The 13,619-nt window shown below is 36.0% G+C and overlaps 1 long non-coding RNA gene across 2 annotated transcripts in view; it reads right to left on the bottom strand.

The window, feature by feature from the left end:
• Positions 1 to 1,078: 1,078 nt before the first annotated feature.
• The window catches only part of LOC140341380 (uncharacterized), a 40,936-nt gene continuing 28,395 nt past the window's right edge, over positions 1,079 to 13,619 (bottom strand). For both annotated transcript variants that reach the window (XR_011922863.1, XR_011922862.1), the window contains exons 3-5: positions 8,380 to 8,532; positions 1,411 to 1,611; positions 1,079 to 1,336 (exon numbers count right to left, since the gene is read on the bottom strand). This is a non-coding gene — a long non-coding RNA (uncharacterized lncRNA). The remainder of the gene's footprint in view (positions 1,337 to 1,410; positions 1,612 to 8,379; positions 8,533 to 13,619) is intronic.

The following is a 13,619-nucleotide window of genomic DNA, read 5'->3' as shown; positions in this document are numbered from 1 at the left end:
TTTGTTTTTTATATTGGCTTCAGCTCGTGTGGAAGAAAATATGACACAAGTATCCAGCTGTTCCAAAATATCATATTTCCCTGCAAGTTCATGAAACACTTTTAGTTGTCCTAAACGTCTACCTAATGGCAATTAAAATGTGTTTCATGAAACATCTATTATGTTTAAGAGCTAGAGCAGTGCAATAAACATTTATACAAATTAATAAAAGCAAACAGAGAACATATGAAACCATTGAGAATGGTTTGATGCAACAAGAGCTACTCTTGCTAAAATCAATTTTACCTATATATAAATATAAATATATCAGATCTCAGGGAGTCATTGTTTTCTACCTGTACCTGTATTTGTGTTGTGCGGTTGTTTCTTCAGGTATGCTGAATAGCAGGGTACTACGGCATTCACTTAGTACAACTGGTGCATCCATGTGTGAACCTGTGGTGGCATTAACATTATAACAAATCCATCTGAATTCCTTGAAAATATCTGTAAAACCAATGAAACCTAACTTTTTAAATTAAGAAAAAAAAAAAAACATTGTGTAGCGTAGCCTTTCTATAGCTGTGCACCTATCCACATTGCTAGGACTTCCAGTTAAGAGATTGGGGTCCTACAATTGCTCACCAGCTACTCCGGCAACTTTGAGTGTGACATTGTCTCATCTGATTGATTCCTCCACCAGCTGAATCCAGAGATGAGACACAAGCACATTTGACACATGAAACAGATATTCTGTCCAGCAATTTTCATATTTAAACTGTTTGTATTTATTTATCAATTTTTCAAAATTTAGTATTACTGTAACACTGTACCAGATGAAAGCATCAAATAATGTCACTTATGTGTTTCATACCAAGTTTTCCTATAGAACGTCAAAACTATCTCTGAAGTGAGACACAAACAGCAGTAAAAACCTTATATATTCACCCTTTGTCACTGTTGTGTGTCACTATTGTTTGCCTTCATTGTTTCAATTTCCTCCCCCGTTCTGTTCTATTTGTCACACATCAGTTAGGCAAGAGATGAGAGTAAACTTCCACAATCGAGATTTAGCCAGCAATAAAAAGTTTGTTTCAAGTTGGATTTTAATATATAGTTTTAATCAATATTTAAATAAATGTGTAACCAATTCCAGATCCCTGTAAATGATGAGTAATCTTAAAATCAAGGTGCCACATTTCTCACTTAAATGTACAAGATTACTTTTCTCCCAAATGAAGGACCAGTTGCACAGGGATATGTGAGTACTCTGGGTTACTGGATTCTGATTGGTCATCACCGGTTTTCAGGTAGAAGACTGCAGAACAAAGCACTCATCACATCTTGTCAGACCACCCTGTGAAGACTGTGGAGATGATAAGGCATATTCTACATGAATGATTAGTGGATATGAATCGAAAAATAACTTACCTGTAGCCATTTTTACATCCCATCATCTTCTTGCAGACATAACATTTAAAGTCACAGCCTTCCCTGGGGCCCTTCGACTGTCGGGGTGCCTAGGAACTGGATGTTCCTCAGGATCAGGGGAGCACCACTTCCCAGTTTAGAAAGTGAGGGACTTTCTGTGTCGGACTGTTGTCCTCTGCCTCAGCATTACCTGTTGAAAAGCTAAATACACAGACAAGCAATATTTATGATATTGTATTAGAGATAACATCATGATCTGTGGGCTGTTTCTACTAATAAACTCTCAGAACACAAGCAGGGGAGATACTATTCAGCTTGATGTGCCAACTCACCAACATGCAATTAGTTTATGTTAATGTGTTAGCTAAACACGTTACTTTTTCCTTGTTTTATTGTTAATTCAAAAAGAAGAGCACAACTCACCTAAACCTGTACCTGTAACCTGTACCTGTACGAATGTCAGAGCTGACCTCAGTGATCGGCCACAGACACCCATTTTTGACTTCAGCAGATCGCATGTAGAATGTACCAGCTAAAGAAAGTCGTTCAGCACTTCAAAGCCTTCTTTCTTGCTGAAAGCTGCTGGTGACACAGGTGTGAAAATTTTCTGCCACCCACACTCAGTTTACACACGCTCAGGCTCCTATGTGTCGGGTCCATTTGGAAGCCGAATGTATTTTTTAGGACACATTTCACATTTTCCAAACTTTTTCAGCTTACCCGGATAGATTGTATTATTATTAATTAGCTATATGATTTCAGGGTTGTAAGTTGCACAAGTGTTGGAGCTTAATAATCTACAAATCTTAGCTGTAAATATTAACACTTTCAAGATTGATAGTTACATAGACTGGATGCTCTATTGCTTGCAAAGAAAAATCCCATTAAACCGCCTATGCCTTGGCTGTGGCTTTTCCATGGAAAAAATAAGCACTGATATAAAATGTTGTGTATATGATTTTTGAGGCTTTACATTTTTTTAAACCTATTCACATATTTTAAGGAGCATCTGTGAGCATAATCTCACATAAGCCATAAACCAGCTATCCAATGATTAAAAGTTACAAATCACTAGGATGAAGGCAAGGATGCTCTTTTACTAGTACAAACATCCGAAGAATTGCTAAATAAAGTCTTGTTTGATGAGTTATTGTACTGTTAGCACTGACAGGTCCATGTAAACAGATAAAAAAAAAAGAGTCTGCCTAATTGTCTGTGCAAGTCTTGTGTTAGCAGACAGTATACTGTCTAGGGAGGTTGTACAACAGTAGGAGGTTCATCTAGTTCAGTACATTCAGCATGAATATCCGTGTCCGACTTGCATGACTAATATGCAAATATCACAATGGATGTTTAATGAGTGACCTTCTGAGGCTCGTCCAAAATTTCCACACACTGCTGTGTAAACTAACCAGTAGAAAAACTTTGATGATACAGAGATTATTACATTCTGTAGCAATGAGAGGTGGGCAGGTGTACCCATTCAGAGTTTCAACACGTCTCCCCAATGCCCTCTGGTAGGGAATGCAGCCTTTTATGAAGCCATGTGTTGGTAGTGACTAAAGCCAGGCGGAAAATTCTATGGTTAAGCAAAAAGGCAAATCTCTGAGCGCATAAGGAAATGACAATCATTTCATCGAAGCGGGTGCTGTGCCAACTGTAAAGAAAAAAATGCCAGACATATTGCATATTACTAAGACTTGAATGTGTGCTATTTTCCTTGCTATATTTTAACACACATCATCCATCTTTTGTTCTCGTCTGTTATATAGATTTTATTCTCTTTTTATTACGTGATACAAATAAATCCTTGTCTCACTCATTTTATCCGTACAGCTTGCAGTTTGTTCCTACACGTCTTTTTTTTTCAGCTATGCTCTTTTATATTCTCTCTGTGATATCATCCATCTCACTCTCTATTTTGTCTATCCGGTTCCCTCTGTTTGTCTTCTTGCCTTCCCTACCTTTTTTTTTCTGTGAGAGGAATTTCTGATGGAGTGTTTACTTTGGCATTTTGGTGTTACTATGGAAAGATACTTTATGACCAAGTTAAATACACTAGAGCTATTCACGTAGCAGCCAGGCTGTGCAATGATGGGTTTTTATGGTTCGGTTCTGTTTAGAAAATGCTCTAGGAATTTTATCAGCGCAGTATGGTATGCAATTCTTATAATTGCCATCAGGAGTCAGTGTGAGTGTCACTGAGCAATAATTTACAACCACACAGAATTCTGTGACTTTCCACTTTTCGTGCCAGTTACAGCTGTAGGGAAGGTAAAAAGGTTTAAGAGAGGGATTTAAAACATTTGCAGTCCAAATAACATTTGTATTATTTATTGCTCAGATAATATTTTCCCTGTTCAATATTATAAAAGTGGCACGCAGGATGGATTTAGACTTCAAACATGGTTGCCAAAAAAATGACATCACAGTTTTACAGTAGATCTGCCACCAGCATAGATAAAGTCATTGGTGCATCTGCACTGGCTATGCAAGACATTTAAAGGGGACCTGTTCTTTTATTTAATGAAATCTTGGTTAGCAGAGGATAGCACATTGTATTTAATGCAGGGCTTGCTCTTATAAAGCATTCTAAATTGTTGAGTAGAGGATTCACCTAAAGCAGATTTTGCAGTTACAGTTCAATTTCTTATATTCATGTACTCTTTTTTTATTTGAAGTCTTCAATAAACACATGGGCAACCTTAGCAAATCATGTTTAGTCCACTTCTTACTGGCACTTTATCTCTGGTTCTTCCCCATTTTTGCTTCTGACATGATCAGCAGACAGCTGTCCCTTTCTAGATTTCAGTTGCCTGTTTGATAATGCAACATTGCCATGATGTGTTAATAGGTCATGCGAGAGGCCAATATCCCTATGGAACATTTGAACATGCTGCCTCTTGGGATATATAATGTTGGTATCCCAGGAGGCCATCAATTAAAGTAACCTAAACTAAAGAAGAGGAAGGGGTGGGTAGAAAAGAATGTTCTCCAATAGTTAAATACATCTCTAAAGTTTTCCCCTGAATCTCCTGAGGAAGCCATAGAGCGAAACGTGTTGGGAAATGAGTTTCATGAATGTTTAATTTGATCATATGTAATGTGCAAACACTGATCTTTGAAACACCTTGTTAGCATAGGAGAAGTATGTTTAGCAGAGGATATGTGTAAGCACTCCACTTTTCATTTAGGTAGTAAAAACTTTTATTATTATTGCTAAAAAGGCCATCTTTTGCTTCCTTCTCTTTTTTTTTACCTTAATAACTAAATCAGGCTTGGCAGCAGTACAAACTCTGTATCATAACAGTCCCTCCCTTGGTAAGCCACCTTTTAATTATCCTGTTGTTTCATAGTCCTGTCTGATGCATACTGCTGGCTTGATCAAACTCATTGCCAGAAGGACCACCAGTGATATCTATGTCTTCTTAAAAAATATTACAAATTTAACAAGGCATGTTTTTGTTATTTGGAATGGATTAGAAGCAAGCAAATTTAGTACTAGTAAACTGACATCAACCTTAAGAGTGCATACTTTGTAGCATTCTTCATGGAATGTCAGTTAAAATAGTTTGTGTTCTTTCATAATTATTACCTGGCCAGCTGCCCAGAACACAGATAACATTTCAATGTTGGTAAACCTTTTGAAACAAAATTTAAAAACTTTAAAGATGTATTTAACTATTTGAAATCATTCTTTTCTATCCACCCTTCCTCTTATATAATTTAGGTGACTTTAATTGATAGCCTCCTGGGATACTAACAATTTATATCCCAGGAGGTAGCAAGTACAAATGTTCCATAAGGATATTGCCCTCTCGTCAAGCTCTCACCAAGCTACATTTAGAAGCTTCTTACAGAGGTGTGATCCTACATACATTTGGCACCTGTGCCACTATGTACCTGCCCATTCTCCTTGGCCTCCATTCCATGTTTATGGACTAGAGATGTATTCTTCCATATTTTAGCCTCAGCGGGGATGTAATCATTTTATTGCCATATTCTACTACTGAAAGTCACTAAACCTGTTTTACACTACAAAAACTGTTGCAAGAAGCAAATGCAGATCTGTCACATCAAGCAACTAACCAGCTTTTAGGATAAACCAGAAAACCTTTTGCTCTATTTCTGGTCCAGAATCTATCACCAGTCTTAGCTCTTGTTAATTGCTTGACAATTAACACTGAGGATATTCAGAAATCTAAATAGTAACTGATTTTTTTTTTACATGGTGAACAACTAATGCATAGTAACTAAATTAAAACATGATAGACAACGCTGATCTAATACTCCTCCTGTAGTGGATTGGTTTTACAGCAGTCAGAAAACACATTGCAAACCACACAGTAATTCAACTCATAAATGCAGATAATTTTGGTATTAAAGAGAAGGTTATAATATTGTTACACGTGTGCAAAGTGCAATTTAATTAAAATTCAAACTCACATTTGGATGACAAACTGCCTAATATGTGTAATAAAACTACACGTGTTTAAATATTGTTCCTATTTATTGCTGTTTATGTATACTATAGTATTCAATTTTGTATTTGAGATTTGCATTTTAAGCTTTTGACCTATGCTTAATGCTAATTGAATAGAACTATACTTAGACCACAGAAATGATTATGACATCATTATGATTATTTTTGGCATACACAATGAAGCCAATGTATTAAATCTGCTTTCAGGCACTTTTGTCATCACTAGTGGTGTTTTTTTCCCATAAAACCGTGAAGTCATAGATTTGTACCCCTGCTTAATCGCTGCTACTTTGGTATGTGGGCTGTGATGACATTGGAGCAGATCCCAAAACTAAGGCTGTTATCCTTTGTTTTAAAGAAACAAGACAAAGGAGTGAAAAATTCAAGATCAGAAAAACAAGATGAGTAAAACTGAAACTGAAGGGACGAAAAGGTCTTGAAATCGAATTGCCCATTTGGCTAAGACAAAACAAAAATATGATTGAAAAAGAATGTATTCAATCAGATGTCCCAGATTATACTTTGCAAGGACAATCAAAAGCACCACGTTTGTTAAATAGATTAATTTGTGAACTTGTTAAGACATTATGTATTTTAACCATAAAACATCAGCATATTTTAAAGAATTAAAATGTCTGAGATTAAAAGGTTTTAAGTCAAAAATCATCAAATACAAAAGTGTGCATACTGTTTTATATCTATAAACGGCAAGCAAATCAACCCAACAATTTTCAAAATGGCTATTTTTACAGGCTTTGTATTTCTGGTATATACCTATAAAAAGTGCAATACGGGGTAACAAAAATGATGGACAAAATACTTGATGTGAATAAGAACATCTAGACAGGTAAATATAAACAAACTATGAGCAAAATATGCTGTCTCTGCTGTCTGTCATTAAACCCTAACTCATTTTTATGAATGACTTTATATAAAACGCATTACCCTGCATCAGTTTAAACAAAAAAGTGTGTTAATACACACTCTCCTCCATTTCCTACATCTCCTTTATGAAGTTATTTTGTAGTTGTAATGTACAATCATTTTTGTAAATTTGTAGTGAACCTTTGGTAGAGGACGTTGAGGGATCCTGTAACTGTAAACTGCAAACTGATAATCAGCTGATGGTATTTTCATTATTCCTGTACCAAAATCACTTTGGGACCAGCTTATACTTGTCTTCAAGGGTTGCTCTACAATTAACATGTTGAGAAATTCTGCTCTGTAGGGATGAAGCTCTCTCTTGATTGATGATAACTTGATCACAGCTACCCAATTTAGCATTAAGAAAGTACAGAATGAGATCTAACCATGTATGAGCGGTCAAACAACCTCCAACACCAATGAGCAGCAAAGTAATGGCAGTTCCAATTTCTGAAATATCTTTTGAAAATAGAGATGCACTACTTCTGGCATTTGTTGAAAATAAACATTGAACTTTGCATAAATCATTTTGGATAGGGTAGGAATGAATTAGAACTCAAAGCATTCAATGTTCTGTCCTCCACTAAGAAAATTCACTTTATATTTGTTGTAGTGCCTAGGTATGAAAGTATAGAGGAATCTAAAATTCTGTATTCAAGTGGGGACATTGGCCTAAGGCCTAGTACACACAAGCAGATATGTTGCCAATTTGGTAGTCTTAAGAAGTGTACATACTTCTGTTGTGTTTATATTGATGTCCTTGACCCTATTAAGGAGATTTTACCCTACTTCCTCTCCCCTTGACAACAAGACAAGAAATGAGTAAAATGAATCTCATTGAGAAGATACATACATTTATAGTAACCTGTTCTAATCCTTTCCCACTTTTTACTGAACTGGAGTTTTCTTTTAACCAGCATCCACATAGTACAAATTTTTCTTGTCCCCACTAATATTGCTTACCATAGAGTTCTGCTCTTATCTGCCAATGAAATTAAAAGCAATTCTTCCAGATTATTAACCCGATTATAGATACTGACTATATATATTTACTGACATGAAGCCTATCTCCAGGCAAAAAATCCCATCCAGCACATTTTACATCTAACCTTGTAGTCACCTAAATCCAATGTCCAGGTGTTGATTGTGTCTTTACATGGGTAAAACATTTCTGCCAGTGTTCATATAGTTTGCTAAAATCATTGTGCACCATGAACAATTGGCTTTTTACATATTATACAAAATTGTTTTTGTTTTTTTTTGTTGCTGCTCTCCCACAGCTTTCTGCAAACTCTAGTGTACTTGCATGCACTCTAGAAATGTGGCATTTCCTTGGTGGGTCCCCTGATGCTGGCAACATTGTAATATGTGACAGGGGGACAACAGCACAAACTATAAATAAACACTTCCAGAAACGGATGTGTATGAAGTAAGATAGCTGTGCCAGGCAATTGATTCATTTTAGAACAGTCAAAGTTTTATTGTTTTCAAAAGTTTTGCAATGTGTAGCAATCATTAGCATTTAAAGCAAATATTTAAATATTTGTGGCCAGTATTCTTACCTGCCTGATTGCTCTTATCTGTCTAAATCACTGAGCTCTTCATTGTCTGCCAGGATAGCCGGCACATCCAAACATCCTCTGTGGTTGCCAGGATTGATTGAGGTGTGTGGGAGTTATGTCATCCTGGCCTGGTCAATGAAAATGGCCACAGACCTAATCAAGAAAGAGATGAAGGAAAAAGATACTGGCACCAGCAGTGAAACAGGGAAAGGTAAATATAAAAAGGGTTTAGTTCTGCTTTATTTGCAGGATATTTAAGGAGGATGGTCACTAAACCAAAATCACCTGTGTGCACCAACCTTATTCACTAATGAAGCCCTTATCCTAAACATCATTTTATTAAGCGGTGTTTTTAATCTGCACTAGAAAAGAACCGTACTATCATTTATTTTTAAAATCATCTATGTGAAAGGTTAGAACATACAATAACCTACGGAACAAATGACCACTGCCATGAATATTTTGTCTACTATTTCACATTTTTCCCCATAGGCATTTCAGAGAACTCACAGTAGCCTGACACGTAGGCTTGTGAGATAGCTGAACCCAAATGAAGAATTTAAAACTGAGATCATTTATGCTTTGATGATTACACTCATGTAGACCATCATAATCTTTGTTTTTCAAAGTTTAAACACTAAAATGTTGGCATGTAACCTTTCTAAAGAAAAAGCACTTGTTGAATCGTACACAGTTCACTGAACTATAAATATAGATTTATAAGCTATAAATCTTTTAAAAATCAGTATCTATGACATCATTTAGAAATCTTAACACATGCAGAAAAAGTGAATACAGAATTGTTTGCCTAAAATGGACATATACATTACTTTTTTTTTCTAATATGAAACAAAATAAAGCTACAGTATAAAAAAGCAGTTATTGAGATTTACTTAAGATTCTGCTTGTGCAAATGACAAATTTGCTAAAATTGGAATAAAGGTTTGATTTTAGATCAGAAAGTTATAATTCTGACAATTTGAAAATATAGGAATTAATATAATCCCTATGAGAGACATCACCTGGCATGTGCCTGCACCATTATCTGGCAGAAATTAGACAACGTGGCATAGTTACACTTCAACTCAATCTGACATAAATAAGCACAAGGCCTTAACTGAGCTCTGTCCACTGACCCCACTTGAAAAATAATGTTTTTTAGCCTATTCTGGTAAAGATTAATTTATTTATCCTGGATCTACTCCTGTGGTGACAACTTGCCTTGAACCTGTTATCTACTCCTGACTTGCTTAGTGTTTGATTTTTCAGCTGCTTTTGGATATGATTTAGATTTGTTATTTTCATTCATTTTTCTTGCTGATGGTCTGCTACCTAAATTCCAGGCTGCCTGTACAATATATATACCGCTCCCTGTGTATTTGAAGGTGGATGTAAGCTATTCCCCATGTCTGCTTATTACAGTTTAAACAATAACTGGTTATATTTAATCATAGTTTTTAACACATATGGCAGAACAAAACTGCATGTGAGACAATTCCACAGTTACGACCATCTCACTCTACTTATATATGTTCATCATGTTGCTAATTTTGGAAATTTATGGATACCGTCATCTGGACATACAGAGACAAGCAACAAAATGATTGAATTACTTTAGCCACAGTGGTGCTCCTTAGTAAATTAGGCTCACTGATATTCTCTTCTCTCTGGCGGAATCTAAACATCAAAAGCCCAGATGTGGTGTATATGTCACGTCAGACATTATTTATGAGTACCCACTGGATTTTACAAGAACACCTACTGTTGCCCTATTATATCTTCTGAACACATCCATGAGCTGGTGTGGGCTTATCCCAAACACAGCAGATCATTTTAAGGATCTGTATATAGCCGGAGTATCTGTAACATTAAACAGTGGAACAAGGGATTTCCTGTTTTGCTATTTAAAGTGCGGTATGTTTATAAACCCCCGCAAACAGTGTTACCAGATCTATGAGAACATATACTGCATATTAACGTCTGTATATCAATTCATTAATATATATGCATGTATATGTATATACGCACACACAATTTAAAAGACAGCTCACTTCTTCCAAAATAAAAAAAACAAATCCAGTGTATCTATGCAACAAAAAAATGTTTTAACTGTTGGATATATCACCTAAAACTTCAAGCTGGGATATAAAAGCAGTATTGGTCATATTATAGTCCAAAAATGTAAACTTTTTTGCGATTTCTAGCAATCATACATTACTGTTGAACATTTTGCTTTAAAGAATTCTTTTTTTGGTTTTTGGTGTTGAAATACAGACCCAGAAATAGTGTTGCTCAGACAAGCCTCTGTTTGGTTCAAGCAACGTTCTGCTGAAGAGAGGCTAATGATCTGCTTTGGCTGAAGCGGAATAGAAGTTTACCTTGCCTTGGTGGCAAGGAAAGTAAATTTATTGGATAGCCCTTAATTGGCAGCTACTGCTTGCAGTGTACATTGAAGAACTACTCAAAGTTAGCTTGAACTGTGCTCAGAACAGTGAGTGGCTCAGAACCAAACTGAATGTTAGTTGCTTGGTCCAACTAAAAAATGTTTACAATTTGCCTAAATGCAAACACTAATTGAAACTAATTATTAATTACCTTGTGATTTAATAAATATTAATTTTCAGTCATACTGTTTGCTTATGTGTGCTTGTTTGTTTAATCCAGTTCATGCATTTTGTGCAGCTTAGCTTTGCTAAAAAAATCAGGTAAAGCAAAAAAAAAAAAAAAAAAAAAAAGCTATGTGTCTAATTTAAACCCCTAATAGTGTGGCATGACAAACTAAAAAAGGCTTATGCAAAATTTTTAGGGGTTTCCTGTAACTAAACATATACAGAGTGGGTTAGGGAAGCAGAGTGTCAAGATAGCAGCAGCTTACCCCCAGATATTTTAACAAAGTCAATACTGACAGCTGACCTTTGGTATCCTTGCAAAGTATCAGGTAAGTGTTCTTCCTCTTGAGTGAGTTCCTCCTGTGAATAACAGTGCCAAATTCAGCACCAACGGTATCCCATTCAAAATACTTCTCTTCAGGGTGCCATCCCTTAACTAATTCTTACTGAATCATAGCCTAACCAGACACCAGGGTTCTTTCCTGATTCTCATAGCTTCTTCAAAAATCCATAGTGAGGGCCCCTTTAGCTCACTCCTTCACACATTTACCTTGTGTCAGAATCCCGTGTAAAAAGATGCCCTATATTATAGACCCAACAAATGATACGCCAAGGTAGTGATTGGCTGTGCCCTTGCCATGGCTGGGATCCTCCTATACAACCGAGCGTAGTTGATCATTACTCCCCAGGGAGAACAAGTTCTAGAAGTGTCCAGAATGGACTAAGATTAGACTTGCAAACAATATAGGAACCTTGCTATACTTACAAGTGTCTGCCTGGGTTCATCTCTATTACATTGTGGATGAAAGTAATGGTAATTAAAGTGGAAGTAAACTTACCACCCCTTGCTCCCTATATGTCAAGATCAGTGTACATTCTAGAGAAACAAGGAGGTAAGTTTGTGTTTTTGCAGGAGAGATATTGTGGGTCTGATTTATTAAAGCTCTCCAAGACTGGACATGATGGACCATCATAAAAGAACCTTGGTGATCCAACAAACTTGGAATGGATTTCTGAAAAATTATTTGCTATTAGTTTATAAATATTTTTAATATTGGACCAGTTGTTGGAGAGCAATAATAAATCCAGCCCAGTATGTCTCTTCTGCAATAAAGAACCTGCCTGCAATTTTTTAAATTTTCAGTGTAAATCATCATGAAAGATAACAGTCGTATGATTTCAAATCAGCTCTCAAGAAGTAACAAGGACACTGCATTTTTGACAGGAGCAACATTGATTTTCTGTAAATGCTCTAGCCTGAAAACAAAACCCAAAACATGCAGCTACTAAACGTAAGTACTGGTAATATGCAAAATGTTGTGTTATCCTATCATATAACAGCAGCATGTATCAGAGTCCCCCAGAGGTGAATGAGGTGGCAAAGAAGGGGGCTTCTGTTCTGCTGTAGTTTAAACCATTTTGCACAATTCTTGTTGCTTTCTTGACTAAGCATGTTTTCTTGATTAGTATTCTTGTAATCAAAAGGAAAATCATCGCATTTGAGGAAAAGAAAGCTGCTAGGAATTTCCCAAGAAGCAGTTATAGCTTCAGCTAATCATGTTTGAAGACAACCAGTACTGGTTTGAGCAGCTTTCTGGTGAGCCATGTTCAGCATACAGTAAAAGCTGTAATCGTGCAACTCTGCTCAGCAATGACGGAGATCAGTGCTGCTCAGGAAGAGAAATTCACACGTGACAGTGAAAGGATTTCATGATCCTGCTACATTTATGATTTTGGCTTTTCTCCCAATGTATAGTCATGATGTAGTGTAACCAGAGACCCTCCTGACATCACATCTATGACGGGGAGAGTAAACAGTGTTTTGATGACTGAGATTTTACTAAGATTTCCTGGTGCTGATAACTGAAAATGAGCAGACTTTCAGACACTTATGAATAAGCATTTCTTAGTACATTCTGTCATGTCTATATTTTTGACAGACAATTCGATTTCCTAGCCTGCACTATTATGACAAGGTCTAGAAAAACTGCACTAAAACCTGATAATATAGTTTAGTGCAATCCTTCTGTAGGAAAAATTTAGTGCACCCATAGTGTTTTATTACTGCAAAATAATTAGCACGTTTAGCATCTATTCAAATGTATTTTTTACATAGTTCCGTTGAAAATTTCTAAACTAAACTAATTAAAAAAAATAAAATAATAAATAAAAATTTTTTTATGATGACAAAAATTGCAGAAATCAAATCGGGTTAAAAATAATAAACAAATGTCTTTTTTTAAATTAACCATGTAACTAAATTCACATTTACAGCCATGAAACAATGCTTGATAACCTTTTTTGAGTTCACCGGCTAATCTTAAGACAGAACTAAACAGAACTTCTGCTTTGAAAATTTACGCAAAAAAAATAAAAAAAATACTTTCCTGCCTGACCACTATCTTTTTTTAAAAAAAAGAACCTGTCTTCTCACAATATTTTATATGTTAGGATTTAGTTCTATTTTAACTGCTATAGGTAAAGCTCAGGAGCTGGGTCTCAGAGGATCAGAGGACTGAACCATCCTGCCTCCAGTGCCTGTTCCATACAGACTTTTAGGAACAATTTTCACATAGTAACTACAGACCAGCTAGCTGGCAGCCCATTTGCCTCCTTATCCTCATCTCTATA

The sequence above is a fragment of the Pyxicephalus adspersus genome, chromosome 11 (genome assembly GCF_032062135.1).
Source record: "Pyxicephalus adspersus chromosome 11, UCB_Pads_2.0, whole genome shotgun sequence".
In the NCBI taxonomy this organism is placed as follows: Eukaryota; Metazoa; Chordata; class Amphibia; order Anura; family Pyxicephalidae; genus Pyxicephalus; species Pyxicephalus adspersus.
This window is presented reverse-complemented; position numbering and strand designations above follow the sequence as displayed.